This window comes from Myotis lucifugus, unplaced genomic scaffold (genome assembly GCF_000147115.1).
Source record: "Myotis lucifugus unplaced genomic scaffold, Myoluc2.0 scaffold_4, whole genome shotgun sequence".
Taxonomy (NCBI): Eukaryota; Metazoa; Chordata; class Mammalia; order Chiroptera; family Vespertilionidae; genus Myotis; species Myotis lucifugus.
In genome coordinates this window covers 2,107,718-2,131,103 of record NW_005871052.1, presented here as the reverse complement: position 1 = coordinate 2,131,103, position 23,386 = coordinate 2,107,718, and the positions used below count along the sequence as shown (strand labels likewise).

The following is a 23,386-nucleotide window of genomic DNA, read 5'->3' as shown; positions in this document are numbered from 1 at the left end:
CTGTGGCCAGGCAAAACGATATAAGTTTTGTGTTATAATATAATCAAGGCTAAAAAGTTAATTTTCATATAGTAGTTGTTTAGAATATCTCATAAGTCTACTTGACTTCATTTTTCTGAACTCCAGATCCCTGAAAATGTTGGGGGTGGGGGAAACAACTCATTTAATTTTATTCATGCCTTGGCCAGTGTGGCTCAGTTGGTTGGAGGGCATCCGCTATATCAAATTTCTTTACATCTAAATACACTTTACATTTTAATTAATTATAACTGTTTCTTTGAACATAAGAATTCTAGCACAATTTATTCCTTGTAAGAGTTGTATTTTTCTCTAGAAAGGATCCGGTGGTCACTTTTCTGGATCCAATCAGTAAGGCAGCTTTATCTTCCAATATTCTTTCATCTTGGAGTTAAATTTACACATTAGTCCTAGTTGAGAAATATTTATTGTGTTTTTCAGAATCAAAGAGTAATTTGTGTCTCACATAAAGATAAAAATATTTACATTTCTTTGTATGCAAAAATTCCCCTTCTGTTTGTCAAACCCTTAAGCTAATCTATGATATGTGAGAATTGAAAGCAAATGAAACAAGATTGCTCTATAGCCCCTACAAGTCCAGAACTAACCTGATTTTCTCTCAAGGAATCTTTGGGTCTTCCTGCTGATTTGATATGGCTGGATTCATTATAATTAAGGTACAACCCAGAGTAATAATTTCCAAAACATATAGCAAGATCAGAAATAGTTAATAAGATTGGATTCCAAAGATGGAGTCAGAAAAACAAATCAGTAAAAACTGTTGTATCACTAAATACTTTTCCATCAAAAGCTATGATGATGAATTAAGAAACAAATAAATTCCTCAAGATACTCAGAGGAGAGGGTTACGGCATTACTGTGAGTTCATTTAAGGCTTTGGCTCTAGTGCTAAATTTGTGGGCAAGGTCAAAATTAAGGCTTTCCAAACATTTTGGTATAAATTCTAGTTGAACTCTGCCTAAAATGCCGTATAATGGGACTCGAAAGGCTATCTTATGGTGTCAGGTAAGACAAAGTATTCTCATCTCCAAACCCTCTATAAAGAATAATGCTACTCCTTAGATATGCAAAATGTAGCTACTATGTTTCATTCATTTTTCCAGGCAGCATACAGTTTTATGCCATTTCTTCTAATCAGTGGCATTTATTTAAGTATGGCATATAGAGGTACACTGAGAAATAAGTTCCAAATTTAAAATAAAGAAATATTTACTGCCAGTGTAGGGTCTGAAAATTTTGGGGTGCCTCAGAAAACACCCAGATATAACACTCACTCTCTTTCTATATACACACATGCAAACATGTTAGTTACTCTTGTTTGTGTTTTAATAACACCTAATAACATATAAAATAAGCTAAAAGTCTTCTTTTTTTGAAAGTAGAATTAAAATAGACATACCCTGGATATTATAAGATTACACGTAAGAAGACTGCAGAGTGGAGAAAAGAAAGCAGAGTGGCTAGAGATTTCAGGACCCAAGAAATGACAAGTTGGTAAGTTCTCTAGGTTTCTTTTAACCTCATATATCGTATACTTAGAGCAGAATATGCTGAAAAACCAGAAATGTCACTGGGAGCAAATAAAAGAAAATAGCCCAACAAAATTATCTTTTTTTTCTAGACAAAGGACCAAGAAAGAGGCAACCCATTAAAAAAGAAACCATTTAGTAATGTAATTGCTCTTCTCCAACCAAAAATCACAGAAAACATAGTACCTCTAACCCACTATGCATGCCAGCAAATGCCAAGTGGGAAGTCTAGAATTAAACCCTTACCAGGCTGTAGAAAGGCTCCCTAGCCACCACACTTTAGGGTGATGTCAGAGATGGTCAAGTGGGGGATTATTGGACTTTCATCCTTGCTTAGCTGTAAAAATACTTCCCCCTCCATAGTGTCAGCAGAGACCACATGGCGAGCCTGGACTTCTAACCTAATTCAGCATTAACCAGGCACCTCTTTCCTCCAAACTGGGGTGATATCAGAGTTAGCGTAGTGGAGAGTCAGAACTTCACTACTTTCCAAGAAATATGAAGCCACCCTGGCTGCTCCCCAATGTCAATGGGAGCTACCTATGGAGCAGTAATGAGGCACTCTGCTCACAGCTGGAGAGTTATTAGCAGATGCATGGTAGAAAGACAGAACTCCCATCCCTGTGGGAAGTAATAAGGATTTACCCCCACCTCATATGCAAATAGATGTCTAGAGGGGAACCTAGATTTCTATTCACAAATGAGTCAGCATTTTATTCAGTAGTAATGAGTCAGCATTATTTCTTCCTCTGAGGGAATGGTATCAGCAAAAGCCAGCTAAAATAAAAGTTTTGAATAAGATATGGGTCTCATAATATAATACACAAAATTTCAGGGTGTAAATTTAAAAGAAAATCACTCATATCAAGAACCAGGAAACTCTGACTTGAGTGAGAAAAGGCAATCAAAGACACCAACACCATGTTATTAGGTGACAGAGATGATAAATTATCTGAAAAAGATTTTAAAAGAGCCATCATACAAGTGCTTTCACAAATCATTACAAACATGCTAGAAACAAATGAAAGAACAGAAAATTTCACCAAACAAATATAAGATATACAAAGAACCAAATGGAATTTTTAAAATTTGAAAACTACAATACCTGAAAAAGAAAGCTAAATGGATCTGTTCAATAGTGGATTGAAAGGGATGAAGGGACGTTACCAGTAAACTTGAAAGCGGAAAAATAGGGAATTAACCAATCTGAATAACGGAGAATAAAACAACTGAGAAACACAATAAACATGAGAGCAGAGACTTTAGAAAGTATAAGAAAAGATATAATATTCACATTAGTAGAGTTTTGAAAGGACAGGAGAAACAGGAGAGGACTAAAAAACCCCAAATTTAGCAAAAGACTCAAATGTAAAGATTCAAAAGGCTGAATGAACCACACACAGATAAACCTAAAGAAATTCAAATCAAGAGTCATCATAATCAAACTTTTGAAAACTAAACACAAAGACAATAATCTTTTTAAATGTATTTTAAATCCCTTATTGTTGAAAGTATTATATATGTCCATTTTTTAGCCCATTGACCAATTCGAGCCCACTCTGGCACCAGCACAGGCCTTCACCATACTAGTTTCTGTGTTCATATGTACACAAGTTCTTTGGTTGATCTCTTTCCACTCATCCACCCACCCACACCTTCCATCTGAGATTCATCAGTCTGTTCCATGCTTCTATGTCTCTAGATCTATTTTGTTCATCAATTTACTATGTTCATTAGATTCCACATATGGGTGAGATCATGTGATACTTGGTCTTTCTCTGAATGGATTATTTTGCTTAGCATAATACTCTCCAGGACCCTACATGCTGTCTCAAAGGGTACGGAATCTTTCTTTTTTACACTGTATAGAATTCATAGTATAAATGAACCACAGCTTTTTAAAAAACATTATCTTTATTGTTGAAAGTATTACAGATATCCCCATTTTTTTCCCCACTGATCTTTCCTCCTTTGTCACATATAAATTGAGCATAATGGCTTGGGTCAATTTCTGAGGTCTCTGAACTGTTCCATTCTTCTATATGCCTGTTCTTGTGCCAGTACCAGGCTGTTTTGATTATGGTGACTTTGTATTATAACTTGATATCTGGTATTATGATGCCTCCAGCTTTTTTCTTCTTTATCAAGATCGCTGTGACTATTTGGGGTCTTTTTTTATTCCATATAAACTTTTGGAGTTATTTTTTCTAGATCTGTGAAATATACTGTTGGTATTTTAATAGGAATTGCAATGAAACTATAGATTACTTTGGAAGTATGGACATTTTAATGAGGTTAATTCTACCAACCCATGAACATGGTATATTCTTCCACTTGTTTCTATCTGACTCTATCTGTAGTTTTCTGAGTACAAGACATTTACCCCTTGGTTGAGTTCATTACTAAGTATTTTCATTTTTTGTTGCAATAGTAAATGAGATTTTTTTTTTAGTTTCTCTTTCTGAGAGTTCATTATTAGTGTATAAAAATGCCATAGATTTCTGGTGTTAATTTGTATTCTACTACATTGCCAAATTCATTTATTAAATCTAATAGTTTTTTTGGTGGAGTCTTTAGGGTTTTCTATGTAAAGTATCACATCATCTGCAAATAATGAGAGTTTTACTTCCTCCTTTCTAATTTGGATGCCTTTTATTTCTTCTTCTTGTCTAATCACTGTGGCTAGCACTTCCAGTATTATGTTGAATAAGAGTGGTGAAAGTGGACATCCCTGTCTTGTTCCTTTTCTTACTGGAAGTGGTTTTAGTTCTTTACCCTTTAGTTCTTTACCTTTGATTCTTTACCCACTGTAGGCTTTTGTTATGTTCAGATAAGATCCTTTTATACCCACTTTGCAGAGAGTTTTTATAAAAAATGGGTGTTGGATTTTGTTGAATGCTTTCTCTGTATCTATTGATATGATCATGTGACTTTTGTCTTTCAATTTGTTTATGTGAAATGTATTTATAACAGCCTTGCATCCCTGGAGTAAATCCCATTTGGGCATGGTATATGATCTTTTTAATATATTGCTGGATTTGATTTGCTACTATTTTGTTGAGGATTTTAGCATCTATGTTCTTCAGAGATATTGGCCTATAATTCTCTTTCCTTGTAGTGTCTTTATCTGATTTTGGAATTAGGATTATGTTGGACTCATAGAAAGAGCTTGGAATTGTTCCTTCTTCTTGGATTTCCTGAAATAGTTTGAGGAGTATAGGTATTAGTTCTTCTTTTAATGTTTGATACAAATCTGCTGTGAAGTCATCCAAACCAGGGCTTTTGTTTGCTGGGAGATTTTTGGTTGTTGTTTTTTTTGTTTCAGTTTCATCAGTTGTTATTAGCCTATTCAGTTTTTCTGATTCTTACTGATTCAGTTTTGGAAGATTGTATTTTTATAAGAATTTGTACATTTCATCCACATTCTCCAGCTTGTTGACATGTAGTTGTTCATAGTATTTTCTTACAATCTGTTGTATTTCTGTAGTGTCAGTTGTTACTTCTCCACTTTCATTTCTTATTTTATCTATTTGCTTCCTCTCTTTTTGTTTCTTGAGGAGTCTGGCTAAATGTTCACCAATATTGTTTATCTTTTCAAAGAACCAACTCTCAGTTTCATTGATTTTTTTGTAATATTTTTAGTTTCTATGTCATTTACTTCTGCTCTAATCTTTATTATTTCCTTCCTTCTACTGACTCCGGGCTTTTGTTGTTGTTCTCTTTCTAATTCTTTAAGTTATTGAGTTAAATTGTTTATTATTAATTTTTTTGCTTTTAAAGATAGGCCTGTAGTTCTATGAACTTCCGTCTCAGGACTGTATTCCCTGTGTCCCAGAGATTCTCAGTGATTGTTTTTTAATTTTCATTTGTTTTCAGAACCGTTTTTATTTCTTTCATGATCTCATTGGTAACATATTCAATGTTTAATAACATGCTTTTTATCCTCCATGCATTTGAAAGTTTTTGACTGTTTTTCCTGTAGTTGATTTCTAATTTTATTCCATTGTTATATGAGAAGATGCTTGATATGATTTCAATCTTCTTGAACTTGTAGATTCTTGGGTTTTTTTGTCCTAACATGTGGTCTATCTCTGAGAATGACCCACATGTACTTGAGAAGAATGTATATTCTGCTGTGGCTGTATTACTGTTGATCTCTCCCTTAAAGTCCTCTAGAAGTGTTTATATATTTACTTGCTCCTATATTGGGTGCATATATGTTTACCAGGGTTATATCATCTTGTTGGATTGATCCTTTTAATATTATTTAGTGACCTTTATGGTCTATGGTATGGCCTTCATTTTGAATTCTATTTTGTCAGATATGAATATTGCTACCCAGCTTTTTTTTCATTTCCATCCCTTCACTCTCCTCTTGTGTGAGTCTTTTGTTCTAAGATGGATCTCTTATAGAAAGAATATTTATGTGGGTCATGTTTTTGTAATCATTCAGCTAACATGTGTGATTGGAACTTTTAATCCATTTACATTTCAGGTTATTATTGATAGGTACTTTTTTATTGCCATTTTAATTCTTTATGGCTATGTTTCCCTTGCTATTCTTATTATTACAAAAGTCCCTTTGAATTTCTTGCAATGTTGACTTGTTGGTGATAAACTCCTTTAGACTTTTTTGGTTTTTTTTGGTCTGGTAAGCTCTTTATTTCACCATCTATTTTAAATGATAACCTTGCTAGATATAGTAGTCTTGGATTCAGATTATTGCTTTTCATTACCTTGATTACTTCATGCCATTTTCTTCTGTCCTGTAGAGTTTCTGATAAGAATTCAGCTGTCAACTTTATGGGAGTTCCTTTGTAGATAACAAATTGCTTTACTCTTGCTGCCTTAAAGATTCTCCCTTTCTTAGAAGGGGAGATTTACATGTCTTCTGTTTTACAATCCTTGGTAGGGGAAATGGTTTCCAATCAGGTAAAAGAAACAAAATCATTTCAATAAAAAGCCTTATTTCTATGGATTCCTATATTTTTTTCTACAGATTCCATTAAAATTTTTTCAACAGGATTTTATTCTGCCATACTGGGTAGAGGGAGAAATGTTTCCAAAATAAAAATAATGCCCATTCATATTAGAACATTCAAGTAGAGACAACTAATTTACCTTTTTAAACATTACATCTTTCATAATTCTATAAATATTACTTTATTTATTTTATTTATTAAATTTGTTTATCTTATTTTCTCCCTGCCAACACTTTCTTAAACATTTCCCCTAAACCAGATATGGTTTTGTTTGTTTGTTTTTTGTTTTATTGAATTCAGAGACAGGAAGGGAGAGGGAGAGATAGAAACATCAGTGATAAGAGAGAATCATCAACAGGATGCCTCCTACATACCCCCTACTGGAGATTGAGCTGGCAAAATGGGCATGTGCCCTGACCAGGAATTGAACCATAACTTCCTGGTTCATGGGCCAATGCTCAACTACTGGACAACACTAGTTTTTTTGTTACAATGTGTAGAACCAAAGAGAAGCTAAGATAGTAAATTATAAAAGCATAATACAGGTTGTTATATTTCTTCCTATTTTTTAAACAATTTATTGTTGTTATATATATACTAATATGCTGACCGGTCACTATGATGCACACTGACCACGAGGGGACAGACACTCAATGCAGGAGCTGCTGTGACACGCACTGGCCATTTACAGAGAAACAGCAGTGCAGACCTGGTGCTGACAAAGCAACGCTCGGCTTCCCCCAAGTGGGACACAGGCCCCACCACCACCCCAGAGCAACAGCCTACCAAATCACAGCCAACGCTGCCATGGAGTAAAATGCAGCCCACAGCCCAGCCCAGCCCGGATATGGTGACTGTGGGTGCCGGGTAATGATATCACGTAGCAACGCCTGGCTTCCTCACCCTAGTGACTAGCCTCCTTCATGTGATACTTGTCCTTCTCTGACTGACACATTTCACTTAGCATGATACTCTCTAGGTCCCTTCATGCTGCCTCAAAGGGTAAGAGATTCGTTTTTACTGCTGCATAGTATTCTATGATATAAATGTACAACAGCTTTTTTATCCACTCATCTACTGATGGGCACTTGGGCTGTTTCCAGATCTTAGCTATTGTAAATTGTACTGCTGTGAACATAGGGGTGCCTACATTCTTTCTGTTTGGTGCTTCGGGTTTCTAGGGATAAATTCCTAGAAGTGGGATCACTGGGTCAAATGGCAGATCCATTTTTAAATTTTTGAGGAAACGCCATACTGTTTTGCATAATGGCTGCACCAGTCTACATTCCCACCAGTACTGTACCCGGGCTCCCTTTTTACCATATTTTTGCCAGCACTTATCATTTATTTATTAGTTGATGACAGCTACTCTGACAGGTGTGAGACGATTCCTCATTGTCATTTTGATTGCATCTCTAGGATGATTAGTGACTTTGAGCATATTTTCATATGTCTCTTGGTCACCTGTATATCTTTTCTCTGCTTCATTTGTGTCTTCTTCTGGAGAATTCTCTTGTTCTTTCATTTTGGGGTTGTTTATTTGTTTCCTCATTTGGTTGTTTGGGTTTGTTACTATGTATTGGGTAGATCCTCTACAACTCTTGATCTCTAGTGTAGGAAGGTGTCAAATGGTGTTTCTGACTAATTAGATCAGGCAAAGACTCAAAGCTTCCAGAGACCACCTGTGCCTACAGACATATAGGTTTCCAACTTGAATTAACCCCAGGCAATTATCATCAGGTGTGGAGAGAGTTTTTTGTTTGTTTGTTTGTTTGTTCATTTTTGTTTAACAGGCTGGGGCAGTTGCTTCTGCCTAGAGCCTAATTGTTAGTTTTAGTCTCTTAAGTGGTCTCAGGGCAAGGTGTTTTCCAATTAGGGGGGGGGGGGCAACTGTCTTCCCCGCAGGCAAGGCAAATGTCTGTGTGGGAAAGATGTCCTCTGACATGTGAGGAAATTACTCAGCATAGGAAACTTGGGTGTCTGCCTTCTGAGCTCTAACCCCCGAGTCCTCATTCCTGCCTTCTGCTCACATGGCTGCAATCCACTCCACCCTCCCTCTGCCAGAGCACAAGGTGGGTGGGTGGCTCCACAGTGAATTTTGTGCTTTGGCCCTTTAAGAAGGTGCCTGAATTTTCAGCCATCATTCCCTGGCAGACAGCAATCCCGCTGCTTTTGACTGCCAGATGTTATGTGGGTACCCTTCTCAGCTGTGGTGCTCTCTGCTGGGGGGCAAAGCTTGGGGATTAGATCCAAGAGTTCTCAGTGGCAACCCCCCACAGCTGAGATATCTCTCCAGAACTTCAGTGGCTGTCCGTGGGCGCTCACCTCTCCTACCATTCTCTATGTGATCTCCACTTTCAGTTCTCAGGTACCAGGGTTCTCTCCTGTGAGTCTTCCATTGATTATTCAGGAAGTTTTTCTGTATTTTAGTTGTAATTCCAGTTTGTTCCTGGGACCATGTCTGTGTAGCATCCACTTTCTCTGCCATGGTTTTTAATCTCTTTCTATTTTTAAAAATGTTCTTTCTATATGTAGAAATAAAGCAGCTGTTTTCATGAGAGCTCTCTAAAATTGTTTTGGATGAAATATGTCTTAATTTGACAACTTTTTACCAATTACTCTTTTGTTGATATTCAATTTCTGTTAGATTCAGGGATACATGATAATGGTTAAACATTTATATAATTTATGAAAGTATCCTCCCTGTCCCCATAAGTCTAGTACCCACCTGACACTATTCATAGATATGACATTATTGACTATATTACATATGCTGTACTTTATATCCCCAAGAATATTTTTAACTACCCATTTGTACTTCTTAATCCTTTCATCTTTTTCACCCAGCCCTGCAACCCAACTCCCATCTGGTAGTTTGTTCTCTGTATCTATTAGTCTGTTTCTATTTTTTTGTTAATTTATTTTGTTCTTTAAATTTCATGTATATGTGAAATCATATGATAATTGTCTTTCTCTGTCTGACTTATTTTACTTAACATAATACCCATTAGGTCCATTTATGTTCTAACAAATGGTAAGATTTCATCTTTTATGGCCAAGTAAGATTTGATTTGTATATATAAGGTGCCCCTAATAAATGTGTACACATTTTGAATAATTATAAAAGCAGCATTTATTAAAATACATTTCATTTTCAAAATGTAAAATAATCTAAAGACATAGTGTGTATACAACTTTTAGGACACCATGTATATGTACCAAATTTTCTTTATCCAGTTATCTTTTCATGGGAACTTAGGTTGCTTTCATTTTTTTAGCTATTGTAAATAATGTTGCAATGAACATAGGGGTGCATATAACTTTTTGACTTAGTGTTTTGGATTTCTTCAAATATATATCAAGAAGTTAAATTGCTTATTCATTAAGTAATTGTGTGGGGTTTTTTTAAAATTTTTTGAGAAATGTCTATAGCAGTTTTCCATAGTGGCAGCACAAATTTGCAATTCCCCCCAAAAGGCATGAGGGTCCACTTTTCTTCATATTATCACCAACACTTATCATTTTCTGACTTACTCATAATAGCCATTCTGAAAGGTATGAGGTGATATATCATTATGGGTTTAATTTGCATTTGTCTGATGATTAGTGATGTTGAGAATTTTTTCTTACATCTATTGGCCTTCTATCTTCTTTGGAGATGTGTCTATTTAGGTTCTCTATTTTTTAATTAAATTGTTTATTTTTATTGTATGAGTTCTCTATAATTTTTATATTGACCCCTTATCAGATGTATCATTGGTTAATATGTTCTCCTACTCAGTGGGTTGTCATTTTGTTGATGGTTTCCTTTGCTGTGCAAAAAGTTTTAGTTTGATGAAGTCCCATTTGTTTATTTTTAATTTTGATGCTCTTTCTTGGGGAACTATATAAGAAAAAATATTAGTAAAAGAAATCTCAGAGTTTTCTGCTTGTTTTTTTAGGAGTTTTATGGCTTCAAGCCATACATTAAGTCCATTTTGAGCTTATTATTGTACACTTTGTAATAAGGTGCTCTATTTTCATTTTTGTATGAATCTGTCCAGTTTTTCCATTACCATAATTGAATAGACTATCTTTACTTCATTGTATGTTTTTGCCTTCTTGGTGAAATATTTCATTGAGTATATAGGTATGAGTTAATTTCTAGGCTCTCTATTCTGTTCCATCAAGATATGTGTTTTTTTATGCCAATACAATGCCATTTTGATTACTATAAACTTGTAGTATAGTTTGATGTCTGGTAACATGATGCCTCAAATTTTGTTCATCTCTGTTAAGTTTATTGTGGCTATTCAGGTTTTTGTGTGGTTCCATATAAATTTTAGAATTATTTGTTCTAGTTCCGTGAAGAAAGGCAATGGTATTTTGATAGGGATTGCATTAAATTTATAGATTGCTTTGGGTACCATGGGCATGTCAATGTTATTAATTCTTCCTATCCATAAGCATGGTATATTCTTCCATTTATTTGTATCTTCTTACTTTCTTCAATGTCATAATTTTTCAAGTACAGGTTTTTTATTTCCTTGGTTAAATTTGTTTCTATGTATATTTTTGTATAATCATAAATGGGATTGGTCCTTAATTTATCTTTCTGATAGTCCTTTAAGGGTGTATAAAAATGCAACTGATTTACAAATATTAATTCTGTATCCTGCTACTTTACTGAATTTACTTATCAGTTCTAATAGTTTATTGGAATCTCTAGGGTTCTCTCTATATGGTATGCCATTGACAAGTACATAATGACACTTTTACTTTTTTTCTTTTCCAATTTGGATGTCTTTATTTATTTTGCCTTTTCTGATTGCTGTGGCTAGGACTTATAATACAATGTGGAATAAAAGTGGTGAAAATGGACACCCTTGGTTTTTCCCTGATCACAACAAAAAATACTTTTAGCTTTCCCCCCTTTGAGTATGATGTTCACTGTGGGTTTGTCATATACTACCTTTATTATTACATTTGAGGTATTTTTCTCTATCCCCACTCTGCTAAGAGTGTTATCATAAATGGATGCTGGATTTTGTCATATGCTTTCTCTGAATCCATTGGTATGATCATATGATTTTTTCCTTCATTTTTATATGTGGTATATCACATTAATTGACTTACATATCTTGAAGTAACCTTGCATTTGTGGAATGAATCCCACTTGTTCATTGTGTATGATCTTTTTAATGGATTGCTGTATTCAGATTGATAACTTTTTGGTGGGAATTTTTGAATCAATGTTCACCGGAAATATAATTTTCATTCTTTGTAGTGTCTTTATCTGGTTTTGGAATCAGGGTAATATTGGCTTTGTAAAATAAGCTTGGGAGCTTTCCCTCCTCCTTTACTTTTGGGACTATTTTGAGAAGGATAAGTGTTAATTCTTCTTTGAATGTTTGATAAAATTGTTCCATGAAGTGATTTGATCAAAAACTTTTGTTTGTTGGAAGGTTTTTTTTTTAAAAAATTACTGATTCAATTTAATTAGTAGTAATTGGTCTGTTTATATTTTCTGTTTCTTCTTGATTCAATCTTGGGAGATTATGTTTTTTCTGGAATATATTCATTTCTTTCAGATTGTCCAATATGTTGGCATGTAATTTTCTGTAGTATTTTAAATAATCCTTTGGATTTCTGTGGTGTCAATTGTTCCTCCTCCTCTTTCAATTCTGATTTTATTTATTTTTGTGCTCTCTTTTTCTTCATAAGTCTGGTTAAAGGTTTATCAATCTAGTTTATCTTTTCAGAGAACCAGCTCTTGGTTCATTGAATTTTTGTATTGTGTTTTTATACCATTTTATTTATTTCCACTCTAATATTTATTATTTTCTTCCTTCTGCTCACTTTGGTTTTTTATTGTTCTTTTCCTAGTTTCTTTAGGTGTAGGTTTCTTGAGGTAGGCCCATATTGCAGCCATGTGTCCCGTAGGTTTTATGACATTATATTTTTATTTTCTACATTTGGTAGGTTTTGTGATGTGTTTTCATTTTAATTTGTCACAAGGTATCTTTTGCCTTATTCCTTTATCTCATTGTTAACTTATTAATTTTTAGTATCATGTTTTTTAACCTCCATGTGTTTATATATTTTTCAGTTTCTTCTTGTATTGATTTTCAGTTTCATACTATTATGGTCAGAGAAGATGCTTGATATGGTTTCAAGCTTCTTAAATTTATTGAGGCTTGTTTTGTGTCCTGACATGTGGTCTATCCTGGAAAATGTTCTATGTGCAGTTAAAAATAGTGTATATTTTGTTGCTTTAGGAGACATGCTTTAAAAATATAAATTAAATTCACCTGGTATAATGTGTCATTTAAGGCCACTGTTTTCTTTTTAATTTTCTGTCAGAAAAATATATCCATTGATATAAATGAGGTATCAAAGTCGCCTACTATGACTGTACTAGTGTCGATATCTCCCTCTATGTTCATCAATACTTGCTTTACATATTTAGGTGCTCCTACCTTGGGTGCTTAAATGTTTATAAGGGTTATATCCTCTTCTTGGATTGATCCCTTTGTCATTATAAAATGTTCTTTTTTTGTTGTTTGTCTTTGTTTTATTTTTTAATTTAAATTATTTGTATTTAAACCAGCAACATACAATAAAAGTGTAAAATAGCATTAATTTTATCTGTTTCATGTCAATGCCATTTGGATTAAAAAACACTTCTTAAAACAATCCACTATGTCTTTGTTTTAAAAGCTATTTCTTCTGATGTATGTATTTCTATCCCAGTTTTCTTTTTCATTTCCATTTGCGTGAAATATCTATTTCAATCTCTTTACTTTCAGTCTTTGTGTATCTCTTGTTCTGATGTGAGTCTCTTATAGGCAGTATGTGTATGGGTCTTCTTTTCTTATCCATTCAGCTATGTTATGTCTTTTGATTGGAGTATTTAATCCATTTACATTTAAAGTGATTATTGATATGTCATAATTATTGCCATTTTATTATTCATATTTATGTTTTTCTCTCTTGTTTTTAATGAATTTCCTTTAACATTTCTTGTAATATTGATTTGGTGGTGATGAACTATTTAGCTTTTCCTTGTCTTAGAAGCTCCTTATCTTTCTTTAAATTTTAAATGATAGCCTTGCTGGGTAGAGTAGTCTTGGTTTTGGTCCTTGGTTTTGAATATTTTGTGCTAGTCCCTCTGGCCTATAAAGTTTCTGTTGAGAAATAAACTGACAAACTTATGAGAGCTCCCTTGTAGGTAACTAACTGCCTTCATCTTTCTCTTTTTAAGATTCTCTTTTTGTCTTTAACCTTTTGTATTTTTATTATGTTCTGTCTTGATGTTAGCCTCTGTGGGTTCAACTTGTTTGGGACTCTCTGTTCTTTCTGAATTTCCTTTGCGAGGTTAGGAAATTTGTTAGTCATTATTTCTTCAAATAGGTTCCCAATTCCTTGCTCTCTCTTTCTCTCTTCTCCTTCTCATACCCCTATGATTTGAATGTTATTATACTTGATGTCCCAAAAGCCACTTAAAATATCCTCATTTTATTATTTTTTTCTTTTTCTAGTTTTAATTTGGTGCTTCATTAATCTGCTGTTGATTTTTTATTGTGCATTTTTCATTTCAGTTATTATATTTGTATGACTGGTTCTTTTTATGGTTTCTATGTTCTTTTTATGCTATCACTTTTTTGAAGTTTTCACTGAATTCCTCTCTTCTTCCCCTAAGTTCCTCGAGTATCCTTATAACCAGAGTGTTGTGAACTATATATTTGGTATATTGCTTGCTTTCATTTCATATAGTTTTTCTGATTTTTTCCTATTCTTTCATTTGGGGCATCTTTCTTTGACTCTTCATTTTGACTGCCTCTATGTGTTTGCTTCTATGTATTAGGTATGATCTATCATGTGTCCCTTTCTTGGCAGTGTGGCCTTATGTAGTAGGTGACCAGTGTTGTACTCTTCCTTATCACGTGAGCCAGATATTCCAGGAGTATCCCTTATCTGGGTTGTGTGTGCCTTCCTGTTGTAGTGAGCCTTGATTACTGTTGGCACTTATGTGGGTGGGATTGACCTCCAGGCTGCCTGCTGTGAGGTTAGCCATGACCACAACTTTTAGGTTCCTGTGTGAGACCTGACTCCATGGAGCAGAATTCACTCTACCAGGCTCTGGTGCCTGCTGAGACCACTCTTTGGGTATGCCACTTGTGAAGCTAATTTGGTTGTTCTCTGTTGTAAGTCTGAAGCCAGCTCTGTGTTGGTTCTGGAACCTCTTGTGATGGTTTCTCATGCAGGCCAAGTTCAAACACTGTTTGTGACCAGCCCAGGGCTACCTGGTATGAGCTACAAAGTCATCTGCAGGTAATAGCTGTCTGTGCTGACTCTGCAGGCCCATGGGAGAGGCCATAACACGAACCATGCCACCAGTTTCAGGCTTGTTGCTCCTCAACAGAAGGCACAGGGCACTGTAAGTCCTGCCACCACCTGTCGGATGCTCCTAAGGCTCAGCTTCTGAAAGAGCCTCAGACATTATGAAATTTGGGTAAAGAAGAGTCTCAGGGAGTCACTGGGTGGCATGAGTTGTGTTCACCATATTAATGCAATTCAGATTTGGCACCAGTGCCAAGTCTGTGGCCACTCAGCAAAAGGAACAGTACACACTGTGGCTAACTGCCACCTGCCTGAGGCCTGCAGACCTTTAAGTGTGCTCATGAAAGACTGCAGCATGGACCAAGGCTATTCACCCACTGTTGAAAGAACCTCTGGCAGTGTGTTAATTAGTTGGAGCTGAGTCTCAGCAAGCCCTGACGTTGGTGCGAATTGTGTTCACCAGTCTAATGCAGATTCATATTTGGCCACGTGAATGGAGATCTCAACAAAGTAAAGATGGCACCTGTGTGCCAGCTGTGTGGGAGGAGGACTCAACACAGAAGCAAGGCTGCTGTCACTCCAACCCTGACTCCAACCCTCCCCTTTAAGCCATATAACTGTTTCTCCCTGTCTTAGGTTTCCAGCAAACCCCTCACAGTAAGTGAGTGAGTCTATGCATGGGCACTTTAAGAGGACATCTGGGTTTCCATAAGCCTTCTGTCTCAGCAAAATAGACAGAATCCCCATGATTTTAATAGCCAGATATTGTGGGTCCTCCTCTACCTGTCAGTGGTGCTCTGGGCTGGGAAACCCAGTGTGGGGCTAGGACCCCTCACTCCTTGTACGGGACCTCTGTAGCTAAGATATTTCTCTCTCAATTCTCAGCCTCCACATGTGGGTGTAGGACCAATCTGTTTCTAATCGCCACCTCTCATATCAGTTTACACATGGCTTCTTCTTTATTTTCTTAGTTATTTGACTCCTGTTCAGCTAATCTTCAAATTTTTCTCCAGGTTTATTATTCTATAATGTAGTTGTAATTTTTCTGAGGTCATGGGAGGTGAGCCCAGCATTTACCTAATCTACCATCTTGCCCAGAACTCTCAAAATTTTTTTTTAATTTAGAAGGTTTTCCAATTCAAAGGATCCATTGTCTGGCCCAGTGACAGTGGGATTTTAATAGGCACTCAAACCAGTAAATGAATGGTAGAGATAAAAAGTCAACTCTCAATATGAGAAAAAAAATCTCTGGTGTTTTATGTTTGTTTGTTTATATTATTGTTGTTGTTTTACATGCCTTTTAGCTAAATCTTGGTTCTCAGTTTCTAAGATTCCTTTAGCAGTAGCTTTTACCTCATGTTCATGTAACTCACAGTGAAGTTGTTTCAATAGCCATGAGAGATCTTCAACTTCTTATTCATGGGCTAGCCCAGACAATAGGTCTATATAGGATTTATGCCCATGTTCTCCTATGAAATCTCATTCTTAAGATAACAATACAACAGACACACACAAAAAGAAAACATAAGGACACTAAAAAAATTAGTATTTCTAACCAGGGAAAAATTTCCTGCAAGCTGTTCACTCCCCCATCCTCGTTGTGAAAATCCCCTCCTTAGAGAAAGAGAAATTCTTTCTCATTCAGTAAAATCCCCAAGCCACGTACCTCCCAGGAAATCTTCAGAAATCTTCCACAGGTGAAGATTTCCTCCTGAGGGCAAAATCTCTCATGCTATAGCAAATGCCTGTGGCATCCTGCTGCATGCTAGCACCTGAACACTGCCAGTCCACTACAAATCAATGATTTCAACCAAAAGGAGCGAGGTTAGGCCCTGAGAGGAATTCACAGTTGAGGGGATCTAAAATTCTTATGGACAACTGCCAAATTATGCCCAAATTTGGCTAGAGAGCATCCTATCAATAATTCAACAGTCAGATGAACACTTTACTTCTTTGGCCATGTCATGAGCCCTTCCTATGGACAGACAAATAAGGGAAACCCCTCCATAAAGATACTGAAACTTGATGGACAGCCCATCTCATGGCAAAATGCCACACATATTGGACAAGCCACCTATGGGTGCTTTGTTGAGGGATTTGCCCTCCCTATTTCAGTAAAGTCATGTGCATCTGCACAAAATGTGGTACATGATCAAAGGCTTCCTGGGGACCAAAAAGGAGGTGAACCTGGTATCCAACAAACCTCAGAGGATATCTGTGGTTGTCACATGAGGACCTCAGGGAGAAGCATCTCCTTCTGTTTCTTTGAAAATTATGTCCTTTCATAGTTGCCATACATATATATAACACAATTTAACTTCAATGGATGAAAATATTGTATTGGTTCATAAAGGATCATGCCCTGAGATATGAAGTCTAATCCACCAGCAGCAGTGCTATGTGGAAAATGCCACATACCCACTGTCCTGGAGTTGATGGGATTTTTTTTATACATAAAGTAGGGGTAACAAAGATGTAAGTTGTTTTAAAAAAATTACATTGGGTACAGGTAAGGGGAAGTGGGAGAAGCAGGGCTAGTTCTGGGATAGGGGAAAAGTCAGTAAGGAAAAATTGTTTGCTCCTTTGGATTGGTTGTAGCCAACATTGGAAAGTTCATGTGTAAGCTAGATATAAAGGCTCCTGAGGTTCATAGTGCCTGGCTACTCTCTATTGGATAATCATATAATAGCCACCTGGAAGTTAATTCAAAATTCCAACATACACTCAGAAATGTAGGCAGTCTTTTGTTGTTTTTGCCCTGCAGTTGTTAACTGATTAACCCTTTCTTGCCTCTTTCTTTGATCCTCTGGTCTGCTGTAATTTAATTTAGAATATCTCAGAATTTTCTCTTTGTCAATTGTCAAATGAAGAAGTGATTAATTTGTATTATGTCCACTCTTCTCATTCACAGGGTGGAGGCTTCACTGAAGGACTTGTAAGCTTAAATTTAAAACAGAAAGTTTACAAGGGTACATAGAAATAAATAAATTAAAATTTCATTGGTAAAAAAATAAAATAAAATAGAAAGGAAAGAGGAATGATTTTCATTATCCCGTCTTCGTAGCAGCCTCCCATTATGTGTGAAATCCCCATTTCTACTCTTGAAGAAACAGAGAATCTATTACTAAGAATCCCACACATTAACTATATTTTTTGGCATCTCTTAGGTGTAGGGCAGTGGCCGGCAAACTGAGGCCCGCGAGCCACATGTGGCTCTTTGGCCCCTTGAGTGTGGCTCTTCCACAAAATACCATGTGCGGGCACATACGTACAGTGCGATTGAAACTTCGTGGCCCATGCGCAGAAGTCAGTATTTTATGGAAGAGCCACACTCAAGGGGCCAAAGAGCCGCATGTGGCTCGCGAGCCACAGTTTGCCGACCACTGGTGTAGGGGAAAAATATTAGATGGTTCAGCACTAGGTAATTATACAAAATCTTTTAATGTATAAAAGGTTTCCATGTGTAGTTTTTGTGAGTTAATTGGATCATTTTTTCTTCAGCCCAAATAAGAAGATCCTCAAAGAATCTCTTAGGCAACTCACAAATTCCCTTTTCAGATTTATAAATTCCAAATTTTATCTAGGGGCAAGCTACTTTATAACTTTAACACTATTAAAATTCAAAAAGAGCACTCTAACCTTTGATAAATTTAAGCATATTGATCATTTCTCTATAGGAAACAGAGTACTAAGAGACTTTCTATCTTACTTAAAAGCATAAACTCATGGACTCTGAGTCAAAAAGAGTCTTTATGTAAGGGACTAGATCTTAAATATTTTAAGTTTAGCAGACCAAGAGAAAATGTCTTCAACTGTTGAAGCAATGGTTCTCACTAATGGGTTAATACACATTTTTACATCTTACTTTTTTGCAGTTTTTGAATGTGCAAATCTTTTGCTCTTGGATCATACAATAACAGATAGGGGGCATCTGGATTTGGCCCATAATTTGCTAGCCCAACATCTGGCTCATTGTTTCTGAAACTGGGCTTGTTGAAAATACTTAGATATTCTGCCTTTTTTCCTTGGCATTAAATTATAATTGGACATTCTTGGAAGTAAGGCTTTCCCAAAGCAAACTTATAAAGAAATGTTTAATGTGTAGAGGTGCGTATAATTGACATAAAGGAGGACTATTGGAGAGTCAAGTTCCATGAGCAGTGTGCCTTAATTCCTTTAGAAAGTAAAGGGGCTCCTTATCATACTCTCTCTCTTCTACTCTGAAATTCCCCGTTTAAGCCCTAAAAGACTTAAAACTTTGCAAATAGCATGCTTTCATTTTATTTTCATGCAAATTCATTAAAGACTAACATCATACATTGTAAGTGATATGACACTTTTTACTAAAAGACAGATATGGAGTCAAAAAATTACTGTGAAGTATAATACAGGTCATTAATGGAACCTTTTTTGTTATCTTCATATTCCCTGTGAATCTGGGAGTTCACTTGATGTCACCTGTCAGACACTGAGGCTTATACACTCCATAAGTCCATTTCTTACAGAACAATGTCTAGTTAGGATACAATTGTATATTATAGGTGTGTCCCCATACTAACAACATCACCAAATTAAGAAATGATCTAATGAATTTCTTAGTTTTAATGGCTGAACTAATTTGTTAAGATTATGAAATGACTGTTCAACATAGTACTGGAAGTACTAGCCATTGCGATCAGACAAGAAGAAGAAATAAAAGGCATCCAAATTGGAAAAGAAGCAAAACTGTCCTTATTTGCAGATGACATGATACTGTACATAGAAAACCCTAAAGACTCCATCAAAAATTTATTAGACTTAATAAATGAATTCGGCAATGTAGCAGGATAAAAATTAATGTCAAGAAATCTATGGCATTTCTATACACCAATAATGAACTTACAGAGAGAGAGAGATTTAAAAAGCAATCCCATTTACCATCACACCAAAAAAATTAAGATACCTAGGAATAAACTTGACTAAGGAGGTAAAAGACCTATATGCGGAAAACTATAAGAAACTGAAAAAGGAGATAGAGGAAGACATAAACAGATGGAAGAACATGCCATGTTCATAGATTGGTAGAATCAACATCATCAAGATGTCCATACTACCTAAAGCAATCCATAGATTCAGTGCACTCCCCATTAAAATACCAACGGCATATTTCACAGACCTAGAACAAACTTTCCAAAAATTCATCTGGAATAAAAAAAGACCCTGAATAGCTGCAGCAGTCATGAGAAAGAAGAACAAAGTAGGTGGGATCTCAATACCAGATATCAAGCTGCTTTACAAAGCCACTGTTCTCAAAATAGCCTGTTATTGGCACAAGAACAGACATATAGATCAATGGAATAGAATAGAGAACCTAGAAATCGACCCAAACCACTATGCTCAATTAATATTCGACAAAGGAGGCATGAACATGCAATGGAGTCAAGACAGCCTCTTCAATAAATGGTGTTGGAAAAATTGGACAGATACATGCAGAAAAATGAAACTAGACCACAAACTTATACCATACACAAAAATAAACTCAAAATGGATAAAGGACTTAAACATAAGACAGGAAACCATAAAAATACTAGAGGAATCCACAGGCAGCAAAATCTCAGACATATGCCAAAGCAATTTCTTCACTGATACTGCTCCTAGGGCAATAGAAACTAAAGAGAAAATAAACAAATGGGACTACATCAAAATAAAAAGCTTTTGCACAGCAAAGGAAACCATCAACAAAACAACAAGAAAGCCCACTGGCATGGGAGAACATATTTGCAAATGTTATCACCAATAAGGGTTTAATCTCCAACATTTACAGTGAACTCATACAACTTAACAAAAGAAAGGTAAACAACCCAATCAAATCAAAAAATGGGCAACAGACCTAAATAGATACTTTTCGAAAGAAGACAGAAGAAAGGCCAAAAGACATATGAAAACATGTTCAAAGTCACTAATCATCTGAGAGATGCAAATCAAAACGACAATGAGGTACCATCTCACACCTGTCAGAATGGCTATCATCAAAAAAATCAACAAATGAAAAGTGCTGGTGAGGATGTGGAGAAAAAGGAACACTCGTGCACTGCTGGTGGGAATGCAGACTGGTGCAGCCACTGTGCAGAACAGTATGGAGTTTCCTCAGAAAACTAAAAATGGAACTCCCATTTGACCCAGTGATCCCACTTCTAGGGATATATCCCAAGAAACCAGAAACACCAATCAGAAAGGATATATGTACCCCTATGTTCATAGCAGCACAATTCACCATAGCTAAGATTTGGAAACAACCTAAGTGCCCATTAGTAGATGAGTGGATTAAAAAACAGTGGTACATCTACACCGTGGAATACTACGCTGTGGTGAAAAAGGAGTTCTTACCATTTGGAACAACATGGATGGAACTGGAGAGCATTATGCTAAGTGAAATAAGCTAGTCAGAGAAAGATAAATACCACATGATCTAATTCATTTATGGAATATAATGAACAACATAAACTGATGAACAAAAACAGATCCAGAGACAGAGACTCATCGATCAGACCGTCAAACCTCAAATGGAAGATAGAGGAAGGTGGGGTTAAGGGAGAGAGATCAACCAAAGAACTTATATGCAAGCATATAGGCCTAACCCAGCGGTTCTCAACCTGTGGGTCTCGACCCCTTTGGTGGCCGAACGACCCTTTCACAACGGTTGCCTAAGACCATCCTACATATCAGATATTTACATTACAATTCATAATAGTTGCAATATTACACTTATGAAGTAACAACCAAAATAATTTTATGGTTGGATCACAACATGAGGAACTGTATTTAAAGGGCCAGAAGGTTGAGAACCACTGGGCCCTAACAAATGGACACAGACAACAGGGGGGATGAGGGCATGAGTAGGGGGTAAGGGGTAATGTGGGGATAAGGACACATATGTAATAACTTAATCAATAAAAAAATTAAAAAAAGATTTTAAAATGACATTTTGTACTTCTTAATCCCTTACCTTTTCACCCAACCCAAGTAAAGCATAAGGAATATAGCCAATAATCCTGTATAATAAGAGAGGATATGCTAATTAGCCCAGATATGCTAGTTAGTCAGGAACAGTCAGGTGCTTAATAGTCACGACCAGTCAGGCGTGGTCCAGGAGCACCCCCAGCGGCAGTGGCCACTTGTGGGGGAACGAGTGCGCCCGGGGTGCTGCCCAGCCCAGACGCTGTCCCAGCTGGGGGTCACGAACAGGCACCCTGAGCCATCTGGCCTAGGAGTGGCCCCTGGCGGAAGTGGCCACCTGTGAGGCTGCCATGATCCTGCGCTCCGGGTTCCTGGATGCCAGATGGAAACGCCGGAATTTCAGCAAAGAGGCCACCGAGGTCCTAAATGAGTACAGTGGAGCCTTGACTTACAAGTGTTCCGATTAACGAGTTTTTCGAGATATGAGCCGTCTCTTGGCCGATTTTTTGCTTTGAGTTGCGAGCTAAAATTCGGGTTATGAGCCAGCTTCAGATACCCCACTGCTAGTTGGCGCAGAGAACGTCACAGTGAACGCCACAACATCAGCCCAGCATCACGTGTCTCACTCATTCACATTTTGATTTGACATACGAGTAATTTGAGTTACGAGCTCCATCACGGAATGAATTAAACTCGTAAGTCAAGGCCCCACTGTATTTGTATTCCCACCTGAGTAACCCATATCTCAGTGAGGAGGCTAAGGAGGAGTTTGCCAAGAAGTGTGGCATCACTGTCTCTCAGGTCTTCAACTTGTTTTGCAACAAGTGGATTCACTATAAGAAAAATATCAGAAAGTTTCAAGAGGAGGCAAACATCTATGCTGTCAAGACCACCGTGTCTGTCGCCCAGGGGGCCCACAGCCGCACCAGCTCCCCGACACCCCCTTCCTCGACAGGCTCTGGCGGCTCTTTCAATCTTTCAGGATCTGGAGACATGTTTGTGGGGATGCCCGGTCTCAAGGGAGATTCCTACCCTGCTTCCCAGGTGGAATCACTCAACACTCGATGGGCCCAGGGGGCCACGGAGATAACCTCAGGGAGGCCAGATGGACAGCCCTCGGGAAATTAGGGCAAACGGCGCTGGCAGGAGGCTGTGACCCCGTCCTCAGTGACGTCCCCAACAGAAAGACCAGGGAGCTCTCATTCTGACACTTCCCACTGATCTCACCCATCAGGGCCACAGGGTGGGGGCTCATGAGGTGACTCTTGATGAGAGGACAAAGGCATCCCAGACACAGGAGAAACACAAGATGGAGAAGGGCAAATGGGGTCGCCCTACCCTAGCCGACTCAGTGCTGGGGTTGCTGACTACATAGCAAGGAGAAGGGGGTCCCCTAAGGGGAAGGTGGGGTCTGTCTCCCCTTTTCCCCCTTATTTTCAATCTTTTTCTCTCCCCATTTTTTACACAGAAACACACCCAGAACCCTATCTTTCAGATCCTCTCTCTCTCTCTCTCATAGATACATACACAACTATTGTTTCTCTATAGACACATATACATTCTCTCTCAGACACATAT

General features: G+C 37.0%; 1 pseudogene; it reads left to right on the top strand.

Annotated features, from left to right (window-relative positions):
• Positions 1 to 1,002: 1,002 nt before the first annotated feature.
• On the top strand, positions 1,003 to 23,029 carry LOC102417655 (annotated as a pseudogene).
• The last annotated feature ends 357 nt before the right edge of the window (positions 23,030 to 23,386 follow it).